The sequence below is a fragment of the Balaenoptera acutorostrata genome, chromosome 14 (genome assembly GCF_949987535.1).
Source record: "Balaenoptera acutorostrata chromosome 14, mBalAcu1.1, whole genome shotgun sequence".
In the NCBI taxonomy this organism is placed as follows: domain Eukaryota; kingdom Metazoa; phylum Chordata; class Mammalia; order Artiodactyla; family Balaenopteridae; genus Balaenoptera; species Balaenoptera acutorostrata.
This window is the reverse complement of record NC_080077.1, coordinates 20,275,568-20,288,701: the sequence shown is the minus strand read 5'-3', so window position 1 is coordinate 20,288,701 and position 13,134 is coordinate 20,275,568. Positions and strand designations below refer to the sequence as shown.

General features: G+C 35.2%; 1 long non-coding RNA gene across 1 annotated transcript; it reads left to right on the top strand.

The window, feature by feature from the left end:
- The first annotated feature begins 464 nt into the window (after positions 1–464).
- On the top strand, positions 465–5,632 carry LOC102997572 (uncharacterized). Its single transcript, XR_450096.1, has 3 exons — positions 465–615; positions 2,251–2,343; positions 5,443–5,632. It is a non-coding gene; the product is annotated as an uncharacterized LOC102997572 (long non-coding RNA).
- The last annotated feature ends 7,502 nt before the right edge of the window (positions 5,633–13,134 follow it).

Sequence of the window (13,134 nt, the reverse complement as noted above, 5' to 3'; positions counted from 1 at the left end):
CCAATTCTTATCAGTTATGCTCTTTCTTTTAAAGTGGGATCTAAGTCCACTTAGAAGACTGAATAATATTTTTATCCCAAAGAAATACTCCTGCCTAATTTGAGAAGTTGAGCAAAAATCATAGGCAATGAGTTCGGTTTTGTGTAGAAATCTGTCATTTAGGTTTGATTGAAGCAGGTGACGGACTTTGTTTTCAATGCACTACAGTCAATACAGTCAGCACTGGAGAATGCATTGTGAATATGAGGCAGCTGGGGAGGTTTTCACATTCAGGGAGCAATTTTAAAAGGCAATGTCAATGTTATGTATAACAAAGTGCAAGCAGCCTCTGAGAAAAGCAGTGCATAAAATAGAGACGAAGAGATTAAAAAAGAGACACAACCTGTTTTCCTTCTGCACTGGATTAAGCTCCATTTATATGTACCTTTACAGTAAAGTTGAATGATTGAGCAATAACTAGAAAATCCAGTGCCATATGTTGTGTGAGGTGTCACAGGAAAGAGTCCGTTAATTGTCTGAAGAGAAAAGGTCTCCTGAGGAGAGAAGAGGTAACTTTCTGGAGGAAAGAAGGGAGAGATAAACAAGGTCTCTGAAACAGAGAACACGGAAAAGATGGTGAGTGCAAGTAAAAAATAAATTGGTTTCTTTTATTCCCAGCAAAATATTTGAGTTTGGGCGATGGTGAGCCCTAGCTACAAGTCAGCACACCATGTCCTTGAGGAGCTGGGGCAAGCATTTCAGGGGGGGCCCTTGAAGGGGGAGAAACTTCAAGGGCAACCAGAAGCTCAACCATAGCAAAACTATGTGAAGACCCTCTCTCACCTTAAAGCTGGGCTGTGGGTGTATAAATGAACTAGGGCTTAACAGTCCATCTATCACAGTACTCAAAAGCATAGGCTCAGGAGCCAGAGTGCCTGGGTTCAAATCCCAGGTCTGCTACTTACCAGCTGTGAGACCTTGGGCAAGTTCCTTAATTTCTCATTTCCTCTTAGAAGAGTGCTTAGCACTGGTGTGTGCTGAGGACATATTAACTATTATTTAAACACCAATGAGCAAACTTATGTTATTTTATTATTTCATACATATTTATTTTACCAATATAATATAGCCATGCTGAAGAGTTCTTGTCTTGTATTTTGAATATTTCCAGCAATGTCCAACAGGAGAAAGGAAAATATGGCAAGCTGTCTATGGTACTTGAAACTACCCAAGGGACTTTATGAGATTGTGTGTGGTTGGATGAGGACAGGCACTGGGGGACTAACCCCTGTCTGACATACATGTCATTCCTCTTTGCATCAAGTAGGAAATTAACTGAAAAGATATTGTATGCAAAATTGTACACTTAAGTATATTTTTCCAAGGAGAAGATCCTTTCATCAACTCTCAAAAGATTAGATATTTCTAGCTTACTCATCCATAAACATTTTTATAGAGAATTTTTTATCACACACCTACCTTTAGCAACTAATTAAAATTTATGTTGCTCATAACTTAAAATATAGCTTGGTATTCAACTCAGCTATGACCCCACAGATGTCTGTTGGAGTTTTCACTGAGGTCGGAATGACAATACAGCCAGAACTCAGAAGTCTGTGCATGGAAAGGCCATCTTGCATTCTCTCCCCGACAAGTATGACACAGTGGTGACCCGTTGCCCTAAAACCCAGGGCAAGAAATTTCTAGGCCCCTCAATTTATCACCATCAACAACTTGCTAATTTTTTTTTTAACTTCAATAAAGAGACTCCTGCTTTTGCTTCAAATGCGAATCAAGTAGGTAAATGCAAGTAGTATGATATATTGTGTTATCCTATAGTTGACGTAATACTAAAATTTCTCTCCAGGTATTAAACTATCATACTCTTTTACTTACATTTTCAGTCACTCTCTTTTTACATCTGTTTTTGGTTTGTTTTTAATTAGGTAAGAAAATGTATTTTATGAAAACGATTCAACCACAGAGACTAAGAATGAATAGTCCGATTTGACTTCTTGTGCACATACCTGAATCTCACGCCCCTCTCCCTAGGTAACCAGGGTTAATAGTGGATTGTGAATTCCCCCAGGTCACTTTCAATGCAATATGTAAGATATATATATATGTACAAATTTATATGTACATATATACATACATTAATTTTGTTTTTAAACAGTTCTCTAAATTACATAATTATATACTGAGTATCAGCAATTCATTTTTTCCACTTCCTAATATGTACTGACTATCTTTCCATGTTTATATATATAGAACTATGTGACTCTGCCCAAGGACACAAGTGCTACAGTTCAACTAGTCCGTGACCGATGGATGTGTAGGTTGATTTCGCATCTTTGGGCAAATGTGAGTTATTTCTTTAGAAAAGACATTTGTGACTTGTCTTTTAATTATTGTGACTTTTGTCATTTTAAAGTTTGTAATTTTTACATAGGAAAATACGACAACATTCTCCTTTATGATTTCTGAATTTAGAGCCATTCTCAGGAAACCCTTTAAGACTCTAAATTATAAATGAATACTCTATTTTCTCAGCATAATTTTATATTTCTGTTTTTATGTATAATTGCTTGATATGTTTCAAAACAATTTTGTGAGGATGTGAGGTAGGGCAAAACTTATTTTTTTCAAATTGTCATCTAATTGTCCCATGACTTCTTATTAAATAGTCCATGACTTCCCCACTAATTTCCTCACAAGATAACATCTGACATTGCCTTTGTCACGTATTAAATTTCCCTAATTATCTGGATCTGATCTCACGCTCTACTTTTCTGTGCTATCAAGCTGTATATTCCTGAACAATTACTTATACAGTTTTACACTAGATATTTTTAACATGATTGAAGAAATACCAGTTTTTGATCTTTAAAAAAATATTCCTGGCTATTGTATTTTCATCTTCAGTTGAACTTTAAACATTCCAAGCCCCATAAATAGCTCTTTGAGGATTTTATATGGGATTGCATTAAATTTATAGATTAATTTGGGAAGAACTAACATCTTTTACATGTTAAATGTTCTCTTCCAAGAACATGCTCTCCCCCTGCATTTATTTAGGTTGGGTTATATATCCCTCAGAAAGTGTTATGTTGTTTTATTCAGTGGTCTTTCAGATCTTTTGTTAGGTTTAATTCTCACTGCTTTTTGGTTTCATTTGCTATTGTGATTAGAATTTTTTCCATGATGTGTTCTAATTGGTTACTGACCTTTGTAGAAAAGCTATTATGTACTATTTTGTATACAAGCACCTTATTAATTTTAATAGTTTTTTCTGATTGATTCTCTTGGATTTTCTAGGTAGATGATTACATTGTGTACAAATGATAGTTTTATCCTTTCCTAATTAGTACATACATATGCGTGTGTGTGTCTTGTTTAAATTCAGTCTTTATAAAATTTTGAATAGTTATGTTGAGAATAGATTCTATATATTCCTCGTGATTGCATAATGGCCATTCACAAATAAATAAGACATAATATTCCAAAGCTTCAAATTTCCTGTCACCTGTTTTATTCAGGGGACATTTGCATTTCTATAGCTGCAAAAATAACCACGAAATATAATACTGTGCATAATAAGCAATACTTCAAATCTCTTCCATCGCTGCCCATTGTAAGTTCTTTGTAAAAGCCACCAAGGCTAAAATATCATGTCTTTAATAAATTTTTATTGACTTATCAACTGAAATTATTATAATAAAGTAATTCTGAAAAAACTTGTTATATTTTGTTCCATATTATCATATTTATACAGTATTTATAGATACAAAGATATACATAATAGATATAGAAATTAAAATCATAATAGCAAAGTAACTACTATGAAACCATATTCAACTTAAGAGCTTCCATGTTTTTGAGATTTATACAAATGAATTCATGATGTGTGTAGTCCTGAACATTTTGCCATTCTCAGTGTTATGTCATATATTATTGTAGTTCATTCATGTGTACTGCTGTTTAATATTCCATTGTGTGAATATTCAACAATTCATTTTCACTTTTAAGACACTATGTTGTTTCTAGTTTTTTGCAATGTTAATAATGTTATAGATATAGCTGCACATATGTTTTGGTGCATATGTGCAAGAGTTTCTCTAGGACAGTGCTTAGAAATAAAATTTGTAGGGTATAGGGATTATGAATGTACAAATTTCCACAATACTTAGTATAGTTTTATTGGAGATACACTTTACGCAGAAAATGAAATTCTCTTTTATTCCTAGTTTACTAATAGCCTTGCATGAATAGTTGTTAAATTGTATTAAATGCTTTTTCTACAGTGAGTTAGCTATTGTCAAAATAATGCTGCATATCAAACCACCCCAAAACTCAGTGACTTTAAACGATACTTATACTCATTCATGTATCTGTGGGTGGGCTGTGGTGAAGCTCATCTAGATAAGGCCTAGGTGTACTTGACTCCAAGCTACAGGTAGAGTCTGGTCTGCTCTCTGAACTACCAGGTTAACTGGTGAAGCTTCTTTGAGGACAATGACAGAAATATAAGAGCCAAGTTTGATGTCAAAGTTATATTGACCTCATAGACAGAACATGCAATCATAATGTGAAAATTTAAGGTAATATTCACCTGCAACACTGTTGGGAACTAGTATTTTCTTTGTTGGAATATTTTATCTATTGACTCTATTTATTTGTTGGTAATAGGACAATTTAGGCATTCTTCTTGAGTCAGTTCTGATGAATTCTATTATAGTTGGAATTTATCCATTTCATAAATTTTCAAAAATTTCAGCCTCCAGTTGCTCACAGTATTCACTTACTGTGTTTTAAGTGTCTGTATTTGTAGCTATATGCCCTTCTTTTTTTCTTTTTTTTTTCTAATACTGAGCATGGGCCAGAGAAAATTTGCATTTTCTTGTACTGAAAGTTAAAAGTATTTGCGTTCTGGAACAAATCTCACCCCTTAAATTTACGTGTACTAATGAAGAATCTCAGTATCAGCTTTCCTGCCTTGTAACTTTCAAAGATTTGGTCTCCCAATAGATGGTAGCACTAGTATAATCATTTGCCCTCAGAGCAACCTTGGCTGTCTGTGATTGCTTCTTGTTCATTCTTTATATCCATTTGGTAGTGGTCAGGAATGCCCTCAAAGATTTCCTTAACTTCTTACTTTGAGGCCAGAAATAAATTAAAAGACTTATTTTATCCAGACAGAAGCTATTTTTTCATTTGTTTGTTGATTTTTTTTAAGCTGGAGAATCTTTAGAAAATTTATTCTGTCATACTGCCAAGAAGAGAAGGTCCAAAATGATTTACTTCTGAATATCACACTAATTCAAGGATAAAGCAGATTGCTATTTCAGGAAGAGCATACCAGATAGCTAACTTTGATAGGCTTGCCAAATGCTAGGTTCTGCCCATCAGGGATATTCAATCAGTAACCTGATCGTTACAATTCACTGTAATTAACCACCCTAGTAATGGATCCTCCAGCCACAGTCAAGCCTTCAGGTGATTGCAGCCAAAACCAAGATCTGAGGACAATCTCATGAGAAACCCCGAGCCGAAACTGCTCAGCCACACTACTCCGGAATTCATGACACACAGAACGATGGATAATAATTGCTTGCTGCTGTTTTAAGCTGCTGAGTTTGGGGATAATTTATTATACAGCAATTATAACTGATAAACAATATCTCTGTTAAAAAACTAAGATCCGTTATTTGTTCTGACAGAAAATGTATGTATATGATCTCTAAATTAAAATCAGTCTGATGCTTTAGTTTCTTCATGGATAATATAATCAGATGATAAACAACATATTTGGAATAATAAATAATAAGACAAAACTATGGGCATTCACTAAGACAATCAAACAAATGCACAGTAGCAAATCTCGTGCCTAACTCTCCCTGTGAAGAGAGGCACTATATGAAACCGACAGACATGTTTCTCATCTTCTTTTTCTCTGGGGAATTGTGAGCACCCACCTGACAGAGTTCCTGCGTTTTATGTGTTCACATTTACATTTTCTCTTGGAAAACAGAGCAATACAGAATTTGCAAATAATAATTTCAGATTCACTGTGATTTCAAGTAGCACTATTAGCTGAGGTAATAATTAGAAATAATATCCTTTGTTAACAGAATATTATTCAGCAATTTCCCCAGCTTTAACTTTGAGGCTTAAAAGAAATAATGTTGGAAAACTATAGTAGTTTGCAATGAGGTTAAATAGGTCTTCTACAAACTGAATATAATGATCACTGTTAATGCTTGGAATATATGACAATTTTTGAAAATGGTGCTCTCTTTCTTTGCTTGATCTACTTTTCATTACAGTGTGCAGGAGACACTAAAGGCTGTTAAAAGGTACTATGTTTGATTCTGGTCCACAGTACCAATGAAGAGAGCCTCATCTTTTTTTAAAAAAATTTATTTAAATAAAGCAATTGTTGCTAGTGTAAAATGAAAAAATTACTTCATATAATCTTTTCTTGGGCAAAATGACAAACTCTGGCCCATTAGTAATCATATTGCATGAAAACCTCACATGAACTTGGAGGAAAGGTTTTGCACAGATAAACAGCGACATTCAGCTATTGAATGCAAAAATGTCCTCAAGCCAGATGACAGAAAATACAAGAAGAACCCATTTTGCTCTATGAATCTCTTTGCTTTAGATCAGCTTTAATATCTAAAGTCAGCTTTCTTGTCTCCATTTGTCATCCATACTCTTTGTTTCATTGCATTGATTATTTACATCTTAAATTATAGCTCTTCTTTCTTTTTTCTATGACTTAAAGAATAGCTTCAAGGGCAAGTGTAAAAAGTAATGTCTGAATGGGCTACTTGGCAATGCATGGACTGCTCTATAAGAAATAAAACTGTGGGTGTCGTCTTGACACATGCTTTAGGATCTATCATTTTGTGAGCTAACATAATCGTCATCAGTTTATTTGCTATATGTTGTAGTACTGGCACAATAGTAAATGTCAATTAGAAGAGCAAATGGAAAAACAAAAACTCATCAGATTTCTTTCTTTCCTTTTTTTTCAAATCAAAGTATTGTCACTTAGCATGAAATAATCCCTTTTATTTAAACTTGCTTTCTAAAGTCGAAAGTAGCTTCTAAGATAACCCAGTTGAACCTACTCTCTGGCGTTTGAACACTTGCTGTACCATGTAAGCCAAATGTCTAGCTATCCATGTTGGAACTCTTCCAGTGTCAGTCAGTCTCAACAAATCTCAGTCTTTAGTCGGCTATAACTGGAAGAATGTTTCTACATCTTTCTTGAGCAAAGAAAGTTAATTTGGTTTGCTTCCCCCTTAAAACAAGGATGGAAAATTAAGTAAGATTTTTTTAGCCTCTTATTTTTGAGGTTGGAATTTAAGTAGGCAAGAGAATCATCAATCTGCCATTTCCCTGAAGACTTGAAATAAAACCGGTGGTATTATTTCATTCATTCTCTTACCCAAAAGTAATGACAAAAAGGACCTCACGCTGTTAAGGAAGTGAATCATCCAGGCATAATATTTGTTGCCATGTTGCAGGGTGACTTTGGATCAGAACGCCAGAGAAAAGTAAGCAATTCTGTATCAGCTGAGAACAAGTTGTAATGGTAAACAAGGGTGCCTGGGCACATAATGGTTTTGAAAATGCTAGCTTCTTAATAATTTCTTTGCTTTGAGCCTAATTAATCTTTCATGCCATTCTGGCTAACACCATGATCAAACCTCTCAACTCTAGTTTGTTTTCAAGGTATCACTCACATCTAGTGATGACCTCTGCTCATTAGAGGCTTGCCTCGTGGAAACGTTCTTAACGGCAACAATAGTTCTACTTGGGTTTCTAAAAGTCTGTCTGAGATGGATAAGGAGCATTAAGAAATTACAGTAACAGACATATCTTTCTTTTTTTATTTTTATTTTAATTTAATTTTTTAAACATCTTTATTGGAGTATAATTGCTTTACAATGGTGTGTTAGTTTCTGCTTTATAACAAAGTGAATCAGTTATACATATACATACGTCCCCATCTCTCTTCCCTCTTGCATGTCCCTCCCTCTCACCCTCCCTATCCCACCCCTCTAGGTGGTCACAAAGCACACAGCTGATCTCCCTGTGCTATGCAGCTTCTTCCCACTAGCTACCTATTTTACATTTGGTAGTGTATATATGTCCATACCACTCTCTCACTTTGGCCCAGCTTCCCCCTCCCCTTCCCCATATCCTCAAGTCCATTCTCCACGTCTGTGTCTTTATTCCTGTCCTGCCCCATGGTTCTTCAGAACCATTTAAAAAAAATATTCCATATATATGTGTTAGCATACGGTATTTGTTTTTCTCTTTCTGACTTACTTCATTCTGTATGACAGACTCTAGGTCCACCGACCTCACTACAAATAACTCAATTTCGTTTCTTTTTATGGCTGAGTAATATTCCTTTGTATATATGTGCCACCTCTTCTTTATCCATTCATCTGTCGATGGACACTTAGGTTGCTTCCGTATGCTGGCTACTGTAAATAGTGCTGGAATGAACATTGTGGTACATGTCCCTTTTTGAATTATGGTTTTCTCAGGGTATATGCCCAGTAGTGGGATTGCTGGGTCATATGGTAGTTCTATTTTTAGTTTTTTAAGGCACCTCCATACTGTTCTCCGTAGTGGCTGTACCAATTTACATTCCCACCAGCAGTGCAAGAGGGTTCCCTTTTCTCCACACCCTCTCCAGCATTTATTGTTTCTAGATTTTTTGATGATGCCCATTCTGACTGGTGTGAGGTGATACCTCATTGTAGTTTTGATTTCCATTTCTCTAAAGATGAGTGATGTTGAGCATCTTTTCATGTGTTTGTTGGCCACCTGTATGTCTTCTTTGGAGAAATGTCTATTTAGATCTTCCACCCACTTTTGGATTGGGTTGTTTGTTTTTTTGATATTGAGTTGCATGAGCTGCTTGTATATTTTGGAGATTAATCCTTTGTCAGTTGCTTCGTTTGCAAATACTTTCTCCCATTCTGAGGGTTGTCTTTTCGTATTGTTCATGGTTTCCTTTGCTGTGCAAAAGCTTTTAAGTTTCATTAGGTCCCATTTGTTAATTTCTGTTTTTATTTCCATTTCACTAAGAGGTGGGTCAAAAAGGATCTTGCTGTGATTTATGTCATAGTGTATTCTGCCTATGTTTTCCTCTAAGAGTTTGATAGTGTCTGGCCTTACATTTAGGTCTTTAATTCATTTTGAGTTTATTTTTGGGTATGGTGTTAAGGAGTGTTCTAATTTCATTCTTTGACATGTAGCTGTCCAGTTTCCCCAGCACCACTTATTGAAGAGGCTCTCTTTTCTCCATTGTATATCCTTGCCTCCCTTGTCAAAGATTAGTTGACCATAGGTGCGTGGGTTTCTCTCTGGGCTTTCTATCCTGTTCCATTGATCTATATGTCTGATTTTCTGCCAATACCATACTGTCTTGATTACTGTAGCTTTGTAGTATACTCTGAAGTCAGGAAGCCTGATTACTCCAGCTCCATTTTTCTTTCTGAAGATTGCTTTGGCTATTCGGGGTCTTTTGTGTTTCCATACAAACTGTAAAATTTTTGTTCTAGTTCTGTGAAAAATGCCATTGGTAGTTTGACAGGGATTGCATTGAATCTGTAGATTGCATTGTGTAGTATAGTCATTTGCACAATGTTGATTCTTCCAATCCATGAACATGATATATCTCTCCATCTGTTTTTATCATCTTTCGTTCATCAGAGTCTTATAGTTTTCTGCATACAGGTCTTTTGTCTCCTTAGGTAGGTTTTATTCTTTTTGTTGCAGTGGTAAATGGCAGTGTTTCCTTAATTTCTCTTTCAGATTTTTCGTCGTTAGTGTATAAGAATGCAATAGATTTCTGTGTATTAATTTTGTATCCTACTACTTTACCAAATTCATTGACTAGCTCTGGTAGTTTTCTGGTAGAATCTTTAGGATTCTCTATGTATAGTATCATGTCATCTGCAAACAGTGACAGTTTTACTACTTCTGTTCTGATTTGTATTCTTTTATTTCTTTTTGTTCTCTGATTGCTGTGGCTAAAACTTCCAAAACTATGTTGAATAATAGTGGTGAGAGTGGGCAATCTTGCCTTGTTCCTGATCTTAGAGGAAATGCTTTCAGTTTTTCACCATTGAGAATGATGTTGGCTGTGGGTTTGTCATATATGGCCTTTATTATGTTGAGATAGGTTCCCTCTATGCCTACTTTCTGGAGAATTCTTATCATAAATGGGTGTTGAATTTTGTTGAAAGCTTTTTCTGCATCTATTGAGATGATCATATGGTTTTTCTTACTCAATTTGTTCATATGGTTTATCACATTGATTGATTTGCATATATTGAAGAATCTTTGCATTCCTGGGATAAACCCCAGTTGATCATGGTGTATGATCCTTTTAATGTGCTGTTGGATTCTGTTTGCTAGTATTTTGTTGAGGATTTTTGCATCTATATTCATCAGTGATAGTGTTCTGTAGTTTTCTTTCTTTGTGACATCTTTGTCTGGTTTTGGTATCAGGTTGACAGTGGCCTCATAGAATGAGTTTGGGAGTGATCCTCCCTCTGCTATATTCTGGAAGAGTTTGAAAAGGATAAGTGTTAACTCTTCTCTAAATGTTTGATAGAATTCGCCTGTGAAGCCATTTGGTCCTGGGCTTTTGTTTGTTGGAAGATTTTTAATCACAATCTCAATTTCAGTGCTTGTGATTGGTCTGTTTATATTTTCTACTTCTTCCTGGTACAGTCTCAGAAGGTTATGCTTTTCTAAGAATTTGTCCACTTCTTCCAGGTTGTCCATTTTATTGGCACATAGTTGCTTGTAGTAATCTCTCATGATCCTTTGTATATCTGCAGTGTCAGTTGTTACCTCTCCTTTTTCATTTCTAATTCTATTGATTTGAGTCTTCTCCCTTTTTTTCTTTATGAGTCTGGCTAACGGTTTACCAATTTTGTTTATCTTCTCAAAGAACCAGCTTTTAGTTTTATTGATCTTTGCTATTGTTTCCTTCATTTCTTTTTCATTTATTTCTGATCTGATCTTTATGATTTCTTTCCTTCTGCTAACTTTGGGGTCTTTTTGTTCTTCTTTCTCTAATTGCTTTTGGTGTAACTTTAGGTTGCTTAATTGAGATGTTTCTTGTTTCTTGAGGTAGGATTATATTGCTATAAACTTCCCTCTTAGAACTGCTTTTGCTGCATCCCATAGTTTTTGGGCTGTCATATTTTCATTGTCATTTGTTTCTAGGTATTTTTTATTTCCTCTTTGATTTTTTCAGCGATCTCTTGGTTACTTAGTAGCGTATTGTTTAGCCTCCATGCATTTGTATTTTTTACAGATTTTTTCCTGTAATGGATATCTAGTCTCATAGCGTGTGGTCGGAAAAGACACTTGATACAATTTCAATTTTCTTAAATTTACCAAGGCTTGCTTTGTGATCCAAGATATGATCTGTCCTGGAGAATGTTCCATGAGCACTTGAGAAGAAAGTGTATTCTGTTGTTTTTGGATGGAATGTCCTATAAATATCAATTAAGTCCATCTTGTTTAATGTATCATTTAAAGCTTGTGTTTCCTTATGTATTTTCATTTTTGTTGATGTGTCCATTGGTGAAAGTGGGGTGTTAAAGTCCCTTACTATGATTGTGTCACTGTCGAGTTCCCCTTTTATGGCTGTTAGCATTTAGCTTATATACTGAGGTGCTCCTATGTTGGGTGCATAAATATTTACAATTGTTATATCTTCTTGGATTGATCCCTTGATCATTATGTAGTGTCCTTCTTTGTCTCTTGTAATAGTCTTTATTTTAAAGAACATTTTGTCTGATATGAGTATTGCTACTCCAGCTTTCTTTGATTTCCATTTGCATGGAATATCTTTTTCCATCCCCTCACTTTCAGTCTGTATTTGTCCCTAGATCTGAAGTGGGTCTCTTGTAGACAGCATATATACAGGTCTTGTTTTTGTATCCATTCAGCCAGTCTATGCCTTTTGGTTGGAGCATTTAATCCATTTACGTTTAAGGTAATTATCAATATGTATGTTCTTATTACCATTTTCTTAATTGTTTGGGTTTTGTTATTGTAGATCTTTTCTTTCTCTTGTGTTTTCTGCCTAGAGAAGTTCTTTTAGCATTTGTTGTAAAGCTGGTTTGGTGGTGCTGAATTCTCTTAACTTTTGCTTGTCTGTAAATGTTTTAATTTCTCCATTGAATCTGAATGAGATCTTTGCTGGGCAGAGTAATCTTGGTTGTAGTTTTTTCCCTTTTATCACTTTCAATATGTACTGCCACACCTTTCTGGCTTGCAGAGTTTCTGCTGAAAGATCAGCTGTTAACCTTATGGGGATTCCCTTGTATGTTATTTGTTGCTTTTCCCTTGCTGCTTTTAATATTTTTTCTTTGTATTTAGTTATTGATAGTTTGATTAATATGTGTCTTGGCCTGTTTCTCCTTGGATTTATCCTGTATGGGACTCTCTGCGCTTCCTGGACTTGACTATTTCCTTTCCCATGTTAGGGAAATTTTCAACTATAATCTCTTCAAATATTTTCTCAGTCCCTTTCTTTTTCTCTTCTTCTTCTGGGACCCCTGTTATTCGAATGTTTGTGTGTTTAATGTTGTCGCAGAAATCTCTGAGACTGTCATCAATTCTTTTCCTTCTTTTTTCTTTATTCTGCTCTGTGGCAGTTATTTCCACTATTTTATCTTCCAGGACACTTATCCGTTCTTCTGCCTCAGTTATTCTGCTATTGATTCATTCTAGAGAATTTTTAATTTCATTTATTGTGTTGTTCATCATTGTTTGTTTGCTCTTTAGTTTTTCTAGGTCCTTGTTAAACGTTTCTTGTATTTTCTCCATTCTATTTCCAAGATTTTGGATCATCTTTACTATCATTACTCTTAATTCTTTGTCAGGTACACTGCCTATTTCCTCTTCATTTGTTTTTTCTGGTGGGTTTTTACCTTGGTCCTTCATCTGCTGCATATTTTTCTGTCTTCTCATTTTTTTTAACTTACTGTGTTTGGGGTCTCCTTTTTGCAGGCTGCAGGTTTGTGCTTCTCATTGTTTTTGTTGTTTGCCCCCAGTGGGTGAGGTTGGTTCAGTTACTTATGTAGGCTTCCTGGTGGA